The 13,897-nt window shown below is 38.7% G+C and overlaps 1 protein-coding gene across 1 annotated transcript in view; it reads left to right on the plus strand.

Moving 5' to 3' along the window:
* SLC1A1 (solute carrier family 1 member 1) overlaps positions 1–13,897 on the plus strand; it is an 827,126-nt gene that overhangs the window by 316,134 nt on the left and 497,095 nt on the right. The gene's annotated exons all lie outside the window — the stretch shown is intronic.

Consider the following 13,897-nt stretch of genomic DNA (forward strand, 5'->3'; position numbering starts at 1 on the left):
TCGTCAAACCCAAAACAGTGAATATTCACTTACGCGAATGTTCACATCAATGAATGGTTTACACAGGAAATGGAATTAGTTGGCCAACATCAGGTACTTTGCCTTTTTCCCCACTATAGTGTGCTCTAGCAGTTGGGGTATATATATATATATATATATATATATATATATATATATATATATATATATATATTCTGTATATGGGTGGGGGGTGGAGCCTCACACCTGGGTGGGTTTGACATAGCCCCATGTGTGTGATGGTTGCAGTGTTGATCAAGTTTTGTGAAAAGGTTTGCTTTTCCTGGTAAAAATTATAAATTAAGGCCATGACTGGTGCTTTTAGTGGTTGACAATAAATGTTGTGCTTCAAAACTTATAATTTTAGTCAGGGTACCCTGCTGGGAAAATCCTTTCAACATATAATGTTTTGTGAGAAAAAGTTTTACTTTTTTTGTCAGAAACTATAGATAAAGACTAGGACTTAATGCTGTGGGGGTTGTCATTAAATTTTTTCCTCAAATCTTAAAATTTCCAGTCAGATAGTCCACCAACTGCTCAAGGCTCTGTTACCTGCCTGTCAGGTACTTTTTTTCAAAAAATCATAGACCAAGCTTCAGGCTCTTCAGTACTTCCTTCTCTGGTCTCCAAGAATCTTCTTCTTCTTCTTTCTGCTTTTCCTGGTTAGGGGTCGCCACAGTGGATCACCTGTCTGCTCATGATTGGCAGTGGAGTTTTATGGTGTTGAGTTGCCAGCCCGGCGCCCAACCTTCCACAGAAGGCACACATATGCACACACTCACACCTAGGGCCAATTTAGAGTATCCAATCCACATACAGCATGTCTTTGGGATGTGGGAGGAAACTGGAGCACCCAGAGGAAACTCACACGATCACAGGGAGGACATGCAGACTCCGCACAGAAGCCACCCCAGCCGAGGATCAAACCAGATAACCTCTTGCTGTGAGGCGGCAATGCTAATATCTGAACCACTGCGGCCACCCTTCCCTGGTCTCCAAGAATAAGAAAGTTATATGGGAGTGTTTGATCTTCAAGTTGGTTCCTTCAGCACATCATCCACTAATGAGTGACTCTGCTGTGGTCATTTCATGTACCTCAGACTTCCCATCAATTTCATTCTATCTTCTTGGTTTTGCTCCTCAAGAAGACCATAAGCACCAAGAGACAGAGAAGTCCTCTGTGGCTGGCAAGAGAGAATCACTCTTGCTGGGATCAGAGGAGGGAGAGGATGATGATCTGCTTTGAAACTTCCCTAAGGAGTCTGATTCCTGAGGAAAGGGCCTGACCTCTGGTTAGTAGTTTTCTGAGGAGTCTTCCCAGGAAAATAAAATTGAAGATTAGGCATTTCTTTCCTCCTGTTTCACATAACATTGACTGGGTTTTGCTAATGGCTTATTTCAAGACTTTCAATCTTGAAATTCTGTCTCTTACCTGAATTTCAAAAGAAAAAAATCCACTCTCTCTTAGTTTCTGATTTTCAGTCTAAGGGACAGGAATTAGATTTGGGTTGTGTTTCATAGGTGCCCTCACTGCTGTTTGGAGAATCAGATTCTGAAGAAAGCTTTTATCTTTTTCTGATACTATAGCTAGAATGTTTCAGTGGAACTGAAAAGAAATTCCAGAATATCAAAAAGATATTATGACTTATTACAGGTAGGTTTTCCTCAGCCAGCAGCGGTTCCTCATGCCTTGCCAGTGCATTAGATGACTCTTTCTTGTCTGACAGTCAACCTCCTGCTTCCAGAAAGTATGATAAATTATAAGAGGTTCCTCAGTCACACACATTTATCTTTTCAAACCCTGGAACAGATCCCACATTGATTTATGTGTCACAAATTCTGCCAAACATCTATGGGCAGCTAACCCTTTTCCTTCAGACAAGGATGGGAAAACAGGGAAAGAAGTTTATTTTTCTTCCATGCTAGCCTTAAGGATAGTGAATTGTCAGGCTGACATGCCTGACTATGCTAGGTCTTTTTAGTAACACAAGGAAATTCATTTTTGATCTCTCTTTTTCAGAGAGGAAGACATCTTTGAATTCTTTAATATTTTCTGTATCTCAGGTAACTATGCAGTCTTTGAAGTATTATTATGACACTGCTAATGCTGTATTTAGAGCAGATGCTACTGGTTCAGAGATAAAATTATCCTGGCTAAATTCCTAGAATTCACCAGAGGATGTCAAAGCTCAGGTTCTGGAAACTCCCCTGAAATAAGAAAGTTAATTCAGTGGCTCACTTACATTTTTCAGTCCTCCATGTTAAAATTTCATTTCATTTCAGGATCCTTTTATAGGAAACAAGAATAAACAATCTCAGCAAGTTACAGGCAAACATAATTTCAGAAAGCAATGTCAGCGAGCCTAAAAAGAGAAGGAAGGGTCCTCCCAAAACTAATGACTGCCTAAAGAAGCAGACTGATTATATGCCACTTCACATCCCCCCACCCCACCCCACCCTGGCATTTTAGTAAAACTGTGCCAAAGTCTAGGTCTTCCTTTTCCTCTGTGACACCAGATTACTTCAGACTCTTGGGTCCTGAGAAACATTCAAAAAGGCTACAACTGGCAGTTGGAGTCTCTTCCTCTTTTCCAGGAATTCCTCATATAGCCAATCAAACGTCCCAGGTTTTTCCTATACTAGAACAAATGCTGTCTGAAGAGGTCATAGAACCTGTTCCTTGAGATTAAACCGAGAAAGGATTTTTTTCAACATTCTTTAGAAAGTCAAACAAAGATGGAACATGGAGACCTGTCCAAGACCTTTCTTTTTAAACTTTCACATCAAAGTCACAACAATTCAAAATGTTCTCTCTACAGTCTTTGTCACTTCTCACACCATTTCTGGGTTTTTTTTGTAACTCTGAATTTTAAAAGATGCTTATCATTACATTCCAAGTCTCAAAGATTTCAGACATTTTTAAAGATTTTATTTGTCTGATTTACATTTTGCAATTCCCTGAATTACCCTTTGGTTTATCTACAGCTCTGGGGGAAGGGTTTAAATTGCCTGGCACCAGTAATAGCCTATTGCAAGTTGCAGAGCATTCACAATGTCCCATATTTAGAAGAATGCCTTGTTTTTGAAGATTCTTTTACAACTTGTCAAGAATTTCTGCCTTGGGTAAGAAACCTTTTGCACAGCCTGGGGTTTCAGGTGAACACTGACAAATCTTCTTGTATTCCATGTCACAGGATAGTGCTTCTGGAATATTTTCTAGATACATCCCTCATAAGGGCATTTCTTCATCAGGATAAGGTAAAATTTTAAAAGGAACAATTTCTGATTTTCTCCAAACAATCTCTGATACCTGCCATGGAATATCTCAAGATTCCTTGTTTTATGGCTTCTATAATTCTCAAAACTTCTTTTGTCAGACTTTACATGAGGAAAATTCAATGTTTTTTCAAATCTGTTTAGACCCAACACAAGCACTCCCTATCATTTCAGATTCCAATACTTGGGATTGTAAAAACTAAGTTTCTCTGGTGGGTATAACACAGGTCTCCCTTTCTCCCTTCCAGCTCCTACTCAGTCTTTACCATAGATGCCGTAGACTTTGTTTTGTGAGCTGTTTTCTAGGTGCTGAAAATTCAGGGTCTGTGAAATAAGCAGGACAGATTGGAACACATAAATGACAAAAAAGTATGGCTCTAATAAATGCTCTTAAATTTCTAAATCGTCTGTGGGTTCCTGGTCTACTAGTATTCATAGACATCACGACAGAGATGTGGTACATAACCAGGGGAGAACCAATTCTACCCCATTTTCAGACTAGCTATGGTAGCTGGGGATTTAGTAGCATAGCACAATCTATCTCTATGGTCTGTCACAGCAAAATGTTTTTGCAGACAAGCTGAGCAGGACCAGATCAGAGCTTCATTAATGGATGTTGCACATGGAGCCTTCCAGAAAAGTATCCATCTGCAGGGGGTTCCTTAAGTAGATCTGTTTGCCTCCAGTTGCAGACAGTTAAAGAAATTCTGTTACAAGACTCTTTGCACATAGGCCACAAAGAGAGATTATTTTTCATTTATGTGGGTAGGAATGTTCCTGTATGCTTTTTCACCCTTTCCTCTGATGACAACTGTTCTAAAGATGCAGAATGACTCTTCAGGGGTAATTGTGGTGACTCCCTTAGGCCTGGGCAACAGTGTTTTTTCCCTACTTTTGAAAATGCCCAAGGGCTATTACCACAAGCTTCCTCACAGAATGAACTTACTGACATACGTCAGGAGATGTCTAATACATGCTAATCTTCAAATCTCTAAAACTCACTGCCTCTATGATAAAATTTTAGTGCCTTTTTGGCACTTTTATTTTCTGAAGATGTGCAACATGTGTCAAAAGAGGCAAAGAAACCTGTTAGTAGAAAATCATATATGAACATATGAAAAAGATGTTCTAGTCTGTACCAAGATAAGAACCAAGACCCTTTATATGTTCGGATGCCTCTCATTCTACAATATTTGTGTGGGTTATTGACCTTTCTTATTCTTCTATAAAGATTAACTTCTCTACTTGTCTGCCTGTAGATCCCGTCTTTGTACCGAGCCTCAAGTCAAGCATTTTTTGAAATGGCTTTACATATCTATATTACACCACAAAGTCCAACAATGAGAAAAAAAACACAGAAATAAGGCCAATGTTCAAAAAGGTGTACCAAAATTATTTTAATTAAAAAACACAAAAAACATGCAAAAGCAGTATTCTGAGAAGTGAGAAGAAAATAATCTGTATTTATTGTAAAGTTTGATACATAGTGCCTAAGGGCATGAACTGAGAATGTAATTGGAGATATTTTTTGTGAAATATCTCCTTAAAATTTTAAATTGGTTTAATTAATTGTAATTAATGTTAATAGGATGTATTCATTACTTAGTGATGTATAAATATGTAGTAGGGTTGGGAATTGCTTGTACTCTGTTAAAGGCTTACAGCCGAGGCGCTAAAGAAGAGAATACTGCATTGGAGTGTTTTTCGTGTTTTTTAATTAAAATAATTTTGGTACACTTTTTTGAAGATTGGCCTTATTTCTGTGTTTTTTTTTTTTTTGGCTTTACATATCTGTCCACCTAAAGACAGGAGGCTCCTTCTTGGCATCTTAATTTTTTTCTGGAGAAATTTATACATTTTCCATTTGGACCAGCTCGTGAGGCTGATTTCAAATTCTTAACATAGAAAACAGCATTACTCATTGGTATGACTTTTAAACAGAGTATCTTACAAGTTTGTATGGTGAGACAACCTTATCTCATCTTTCACAAGGACAGGGTAACGCTGAAAACTAATTTATCATTTATGCCTGAAGTAGTTTCAAAGTTTACTTTGAGCCAGACTGTGCATATCCCTGTTTTCTTTTCAGAATCAAAAAAATAAGAGAGAAGTAATTTTATATGCTCTAGATGTCCTCAGGCAACTCAGATACTAGATTGATTAGACAAAAACCTTCAGTTCTGCTCAACTGTTTATTTTTATGAAAGAAAGAATAAGGGACAATCAGTATCAAAACAGTCACATTTCTGAATAGATATTTCATGCTATTGCTATTTTAATGCTCTCACCATAACAAGTTACTTCCAGGAATGGTCAGTTCTCACTCTACTGGGGGGCTGGATTCTCCTGTGACTTTTTGGAGGTTGACTAGAAATATACTAGAGGCAGCAACTTGGTCATCTGTACACATTTTACAAAGCACTATAGGTTATTTTTTTCCCCTAGGTCCAGAGCAGGTTTTACTAGGACTATTCTCCAGGGGGCTCCTGGAAATTGATCCTTCCTCCTCCTCCTTTTCTTTCTATGCTCTAGTAATCTACCCATATAACCTAGGCTACTGCAACAGTTATCGATTCAAACATCTTCTGTTATGGTTACTAACATAACTGTTCTTTCTCTTCCCTGAAGTGTTGCACACAATGTTACTGTGTCATCTGACCATGCTGCCTGCATATCACCATCATTGTCTGCTACTACGGCCCTACTGATGTCAGCCCCTGTTACCTTACTCTGCTGGACTATCCAGTAATGGAACCTGTGAATGCATAAAACATATGACACAAGTATGAGTCCACAGCTTTATAGTTGCACTGTCCCCCTATGGCATGCATACTGGGACACACTGTAACCATTACTATACAATACTCAGCAACACATACCTTGTTGGGTAAGACATTGCACTTGCAAACCAAACGTTCCTCTAGGACAGAGGTGTGTGTCACCAAGTCACCGCACTGTAGGCTTACATATGTGTCACATTATGGTAGTACAGTTAATGCTAAATATCACCTACAAACATATGGGTGGTAAGTACCAGGCATGCACTCACTTCCAAGCCACCACCTGGTATGAGGGTCTAATCCTTTTTGCTGATTAGAAACATCAACAACTCACCAATACCTGTTAGCTGCTTCACCATTGATGGTGCTCCTCCTGTGGTGGTCTTGTTCACCTTAGTGTCTCACATATTTTGCTTAGTAGGACAGTATATCTGTAACACTCCTTCGTACCTGTTGTGGAGACTTTGTTATGACTCCCCACAGCATTCACATCCTGGATGATACATTGTCAGTTCTGGTCTCTGATATGCTGTACATCACCAAAGTTAGCCCTAAATGCAAGCCATGCAAGTGGAGGAACCTGCAGTGGCATATCATTCTCCTGCCTTGTGAATTTCTCCATGCACTCATTGCCTTCTCCAAGTGGTCATTTCTATACCTGTACACTTGCAGATAAAGCACATCAGTTAGTGGGTGCAGATGCTGAGCTACACTGTGATGTAGTACTTTTCACAGCTTTCTCCTACTTTATCCCCCTGCATTTCTAAAGCAGTTACCATTTTTGGCTACTATATATGGCACTGCAACCATGCAGGTATCTAGGGCCAAGGCAATTCCCCACCAGTTATCTGCTACAATGCTCCATACAATATTCTGTGTCTACCACATCCACCAGAACTGTGCTGTGCTCTGTGGTGGCCCTTGCATTTTACATGTGTGAACATCTAGCTGTCTCTGCACCTACATGCTTTCACATGACTGCAAAGTGTGTACCACCCCTGTGTGTGCCATATGTGTGGTGGAAACATCCATATGTGTCCCACCCTTGAATGAGTTTCTTTCCATTACATAAATTACATACTGAACTTTTCTCTACCTGGCAGGTATCAAAAATGTTGCAGGAGTGCAACAGTTAAATTAACAGATCATTTTTTTCTTTCTTCTCTCAGTATTGCCCCACATCCACAGTGCTTTCACGGTACTTATAATAAATTCCATTCCTTGCCCACAATGATGACAGAGGATTATATGCTTCCAAAATAGGTCACATAGTATGGTGAGAATGCTAATGAAATCAGCCCGTGTTAATGATTGCAAATTGTCTAGTCTATGTACTCTGCTATCAATACTTAGCAGTGTAAGTCCTGTACATGATGTTTAGCAAAAGGCTTATGATGTTTGTGAACCTACACTAGCCTAGTGTGTACATTAAGCATTGTGCCACTGTGCAGCTGTACATTTCATGACACATGATCCTGCAGTGTGCATCCATGCACATGGATCTACCATGTCGTTCCTTAAGCAGGACTACTGATGGCCATGTCTGCTTCCTCTAGTGACAACTACAGTGCTCCTGCATGGTGTGCCAGAGAGAGAGAAGTATTTTCCAGTTCCACCTGCACATTAATTTAATAAGCACGTGGTGGGGTACATTATGGCCCTATTGTAAAGGTTGATGCCTGGTTCAAATGCCATGGGTGTTGGAGTGATACTAGAGTCATCACCACTACAGGGAAACAGTACACGCCATCAGAATGATGAGCTGTGGCAGCTCCACCATGACCTGCTTCACCAGAGGAAAGGAGAGGAGAGGTTCAGGAGATATAGACAGAGATGTATTGAACATATTTCTTTCCATTTTAAATTCTACTCTGTTCTGTGTTGACCACATCTGTGGAGCATTGGCTGAATATGGTTGGCTGATGCAGAAGGCAGGAGTACCATTCCAGGTAGGGGAGTGTGCATGTGTTATACAAATGTAAAGTGTAAATCTGCAATGTTGTTCATGTCCTGTCTCTGTCTTATCATCTTTGTCCCATTGTATCTCTCATAAGCAGGTCCAGTTGTGGCAAAGCAGGTGGCATGGCTCCCTAAGTCAGGACACAAAATGTTGTAAACATGACTACTAAACAAAAATAAAACATAAGCACAAACCATCACAACCTATAAGACTGCACAGAGCTACAAGTCCATTGTTTTTTGCTGGTGGGCTGTGATACCCTATTAGCTAAAATGTTGAAGCAAATCGGACATCCATGATATTAAGTATAATATCTCATTAAAAAGGGACCTGGCCACATGGTGTGGAGGGATGAAGACCTAATTATGGCCCAAACAGCCTGTGTGCTATTAGCAGCATGCATGCCTGAGGGATCAATAGGAAGGATGAGCTTAAGTGACTGAGGACAGCTTGCCCACCTTGAGGGGAGGCAGACTGCTATACCTGTGACATTGGCAACACATACTGGAAAGTTAACATACTACCTGCTTACAGTGGCATCTGGCACAGATCCCCCTGCTGAGTTGAGAAATAGGAGACATGTGTGAGAGCAGGTGTGCCATCTCTCTTGACCTAAGTAAGGGATGCCTGGCTCAATACCCCAGTGATCAAATGGGCTGATTTGATGTAGGTAGTGGAGGTTTTGGACATGGCGCTTGTGGAGATGGGAAGGAGGAGTTAAACTCAGAAAAAAGTGTAAAGGAGAAGGGAAAGCAAATGAATAAAACTCATGTTTCCTTTACACTGAGTCATGCAAATTTGTAAAAACAATTATAGCACATGTGACAAAATCACATCTGATGTTCTGAGACATTGAAAACACTAATATTTTGCTTATACATACAAGACACATAAATGCAACAGTATGGAATGTGAGAATAGTGTTCCCCATAACTTCTTTGCTGTGTGGCTTACTGTTTCTGTGTCTGCCCCCTCACACCTGAAGTGCTGCATCCTCATAAGGCACATGGTGTTACCCTCCTGGTCACTTGGGTCTGCTCCCTCATACCTGGTGTGTTACATATTTATAAGTTACACTGAGTCACCTTCCTGCACACTTTACTGTGCCTGTGTCTGCCCCATCACATCTGATGAGTTATAAGCCTATAGGGTATAGAGTCTTACCTTCCTGGTCACTTTACTGTACCTGTGCCTGCCCCCTTACACTTGATGTGTTCTACACTTATAAGGCACTAGGTGTTACTCTCCAGTTCACTTTACTATACCTGTGTCTGCTCCCTCACACGAAAAGTGTTGTATACCTATAAGGCAGACTGTGTTAACCTCCTGTTCAATTTACTATACCTGTGTCTGTCCCCCTCACCTGAAGTGTTCCATACATATAATGCACATGGTGTGACCCTCCTGTTCACTTTACAATTCCTTAGTCTGCCCCCTCACTCTGGATGTGTGATGTATGCATAAGGTACTCTGTGTTATCCTACTGCTCACATAAATATAACTGTGTCTGCCTCCTCAAACAATATGTGTTATATATACTTATAAGGCACACAGTGTTACTCTCCTGCTCCTTCACTATACCTGTGTCTGCCCCTTCACACCTGATGTGTTATATATTTATTATAAGGCACACGGCATTGTCCTCCTGCTCACTACACTATTCTTGTGTCTGCCCCCTCACACCTCATGTGTTATATATTGATTATGAGGCACCCAGTATTACCCTCCTGTCATTTTGCTATGTACTGCAGGATCAGTACTAGTCATACCTCTCAACCTGGAAAAATCAAAAATCTGGACAAGGCCCATGAAAAATAGGTACAAATCTGTATGCTGATTAACATAAAATGTGCATGCATAATTACGTAACCCCACCCACTCCAATGGAATTGTGGGATACCAACTTTCAAATGCAAACTGAAAAACAGACAACCAAAATATGGCACCAAAGTCCCCCTGCAGCCATTCCAATGTCCCATTACCTGGCTATTTCACCCCATTTACCATAGATACTAATGTGCATACTGCTTTACTTCTACAATGATTATTTAATTTTATTTTTACATTTTATAGCACAATGCACAAACACTAATAGACATCTGTTAAACAAAGCAATACTGTCTCACAATGAAAACAGACTTAGCATTAAAACTTCTCTGCCCTTGAAATTCACATTCATTGAAACAGCAATGAAACCTACACCACATCCAAAGAAAATGCATCTGGCCAGTGGTGGATAAAGATTACCTTTGGGCTGTTTTCAAATCATAGGCCCCTTGCACACAAAACAAGAAACATACATGTGTTCTTTGATACACCTTCCTGACTTTATTAAATTATATTCCTTGTATAATACAGCACATGTTAGACTTAGAGCGCATTTTAAATGTATTGTTTAAACATGTTTCCAGTAGGCAATGAAACAAAATGGATTAACCAATAATAACAAAACTGCCCAATACAGTACATTTCCATCATGTGTATTTCCACACACATTTTTATATATATATATATATATAGATATATATATAGATATATATATATAAATAAATTATAGTAGTGTAAGCCATGGGCATCTTGCATAGCTTCTCGAACTTATTTTCAGTTTCAGTTTTTTGCTTTACTTACTCTGATTTGTGTTATCAGACCAACTCAATAGCTGTAAATGCACAACAAAATAAACTAGGCGAACTGCATGTTTTAAGACTTCCAGTTTTTAGTCCAAGTACTGACAGAATCCTGAAGCATCAGAACTATCATTGTAATCCAGGTGCTAACTGGCCACTCTTGCTTCTCCACTGTCTGCAGTGGAAAAATATGTTTTATCTTGAATGCTGGAAAATGTACTGTACTTGTTTAAAAATACTTTTCTTATAATGCAGCACAGAACATAATAATTATGATTTTTCTGTACCTGAATTTGGGTTAATGATATTTTTTGCTCTTTCCACTGAGGCACAAATGTGCTTGTGCATGACATTTTCTCACTTCTGTTGTATCTGTAGCTACACACTTGACTTGTTACACCCACCCCCTTTAAAAGTACAACAACAAGTATAATATCAGCAAAGCATCTGCCTAATGTGGGAGTAGAACCAACAGCCTTAAGCATCAAAAACAAGTATTTAACCTGTTATACTATTAACAATGCAAGTAGATAGCATATGCAACACTAAACTTCTGTTCTTCTGAAGCTCTCAGCTCCTTGTAAAATCCACTTGACACTCAACTGTATCTCTCAAATTTGCAGCACAAGAAATCTGGAAAAAGCCAAAATTTATTTATTTTTTGGGGGGGGGCAAAAGCCCAAAAACCAGGGACACATTTTAAACATTGCTTGTATACTTTTGGAAAGTTGCTAGAATAAAATGGTGTGTTACCACCATGTGTTTTACTGCCAAGTCTTGAACCCAGGACACTGTGCACTACAGTCAGAACAGCATACCACTATGCCAAATCAGCAGTTTCCTGATCAATAGAAAGACTGAAATTTAAATGGCTATTATTTAGTGAATTCATTTCTCACTTTTCACCATAGCTCTCAACGTCTTAGCACAAAAAATCTGGACAAAGCCAATAATGGGGGAATACAGAATTCAGTTCTCACTTCTTACCATAGCTCTCAACCTCTTAGCACAAAAACCTGAACCAAGCCAATAATGGGGGAATACAGCCCCAAAAATAGGGACAAATTTCAAATACTAATCTTATAAACTTAGAAAATTGCTAGAATAAAAGGTTTGGTGTTACCATTTATTTTCTGAAGAATATGAAATCTGAAATTCAAATGCCTGTCATTATTTAGTGAATTCAATCCTTCACTGAAATCCAGAAAACCACAGATTTTATGAAGAACAGTGTTAGAGTGTGCTCAACAATATACTAAGGTTGAAAGTAATTTTGCTGCAATTATGCAACATAAATAATGTATAAGATAAAGCTTGCTTAAATGTAGAAATAGAGTTTAGTAATATGTAATCAGCATCCATACTAAATTACCATGGCGTGGAAAAGGAATCTGCTGAATGGACATTTTTCCCCTTACAGACTCAAAACAAGATGTATGCAAGAGCAAAAGTACAAAATCTGCTTTTAAAGAATGGACATTTTTCCCTTACAGACTCAAAACAGGATGTATGCAAGAACAAAAATGCAAAATCTGCTTTTAAAGAACAATGACATGTTATTCTGCATGGAAAAACAGGATGGCACAAGAACAGATGTTTTACAAAGATCCAAATAAAATACAGGATGTTCACACTGTCAGAAAAACTGATCTCTGACAATGTGTTTTCTCAAAAATATGTTTTTCTTCATAAAAAACAGGATATGCTTATCAGCATTGACATAAGAACACATGTTTCTATACACAGATTCAAATAGAATACAGGACAATGTGTTTCCTCAAAAATATGTTTTTCTACATGGACATCAGGACACTGTTACAGGATATTCACACTGTCAGAAAAGCTGGTCTCTTACAAGACATTGTTAAACAAGGAAGTTTAGTATTGTTTCTACAGGATAAGCAATTCTCCAAAATATGTTTATGCATGACTAAAAAGAGTATATAAAGAGCTGTATAAATCCAGTTGTTTAGGGTATGGTAGGAACACATTTGGTGTTCTGAGGTAAATGTTATATCTCTCACATCATCTGTACTATATGAGAAGTAAAGTTGGAACAGTACTTTTAAGCTGTAACGTGGTTTCGCTTTGATTTATTATAAAAGTTATTTGTTACTGCTCTTTAAAGTTGATGCTGCAAAGTATATTCTCTCATCAGTGTATATTCTGCAAGTTTCTGTATGCAACAGACTGTGAATGCAAATATAATCAGACTTTGAATTTTAGCAGAATCCAGCCAGCAAGACTGAGTGTCATAAGAACACTGCAAATCCATCACACCAAGCAGTAAGCAGCTCCATGTAATTTTTTCAATGGCAAGCTAGCCTGCATTTGAACCTACAATCTGCATTCAACCACAGGAGGAGTGATGGTAAGCCCTGCAGAGGGTCACTTCAGTTAAATTGCAGTAACTAACATTTGTACGTATGTGTCAATTCTGAACAGAAGTATTCCAGTTTATGCAGCTTGCAGTAGTACAGTTTTTTAGACGTCTACATCCGGAGTGAGACTGAAGTTCTAGTCGCAGTGCCATAATTTCGCTAAGAAAAGGGGAATATCTACTAGCACAGCAGTCCGCTGCCTGTTGTGCTTTCCCAGCTTCTCAAGTGACTTTGAAAAATTTCCAGCCATCTGCAACAACAGCCTGATCACCTGTTTTCTTGCTTACTGGTAAGACTTTTTTTCACGTCACATTTTTTTAGTATGGATGCTATCAGGCAGAATTCTAGCAAATGTAAGCCAAGTTTTACTCTTAATGTAGCAGAACAACCAGATAAAATATGGAGTAAATTGCAATGTTGGTATACACAACACATTAGTAAGTGTAAAACCTTGTTAGGGCAAGTTGACATACCAGCATTATGTAAGTGGATTGTAACATTTGATTGGTATTTGCAACAAAAAAATGAAGTATATCATAGTAAATGTTTATTGTGTGATTCAAAGGAAACTGCATTTTGTGTAATATGCCATAAACAAGTATTGCATGATATTGCTAAAAAACTAGACTGTGCAGACAGATCTGTTCATGATAAAGAAATTATTAATAATACACAGTTTTCATTATATCCAGATGTAAAACAGTTATGTCCTGTTAGTACATTAATTTCTGAATTACAACAGCAATCAAATCTGTTATTGACAGAGTCCCCTGTAGATCTTGTAACTCCCTTTAAAAATTATGTACAAGCATGGAATGATGCCACGGCTACACATACAGATGAGGACAGAAACAA

The sequence above is a fragment of the Protopterus annectens genome, chromosome 2.part0 (assembly GCF_019279795.1).
Source record: "Protopterus annectens isolate FY-2018-M chromosome 2.part0, PAN1.0, whole genome shotgun sequence".
Lineage (NCBI taxonomy): Eukaryota > Metazoa > Chordata > Ceratodontiformes > Protopteridae > Protopterus > Protopterus annectens.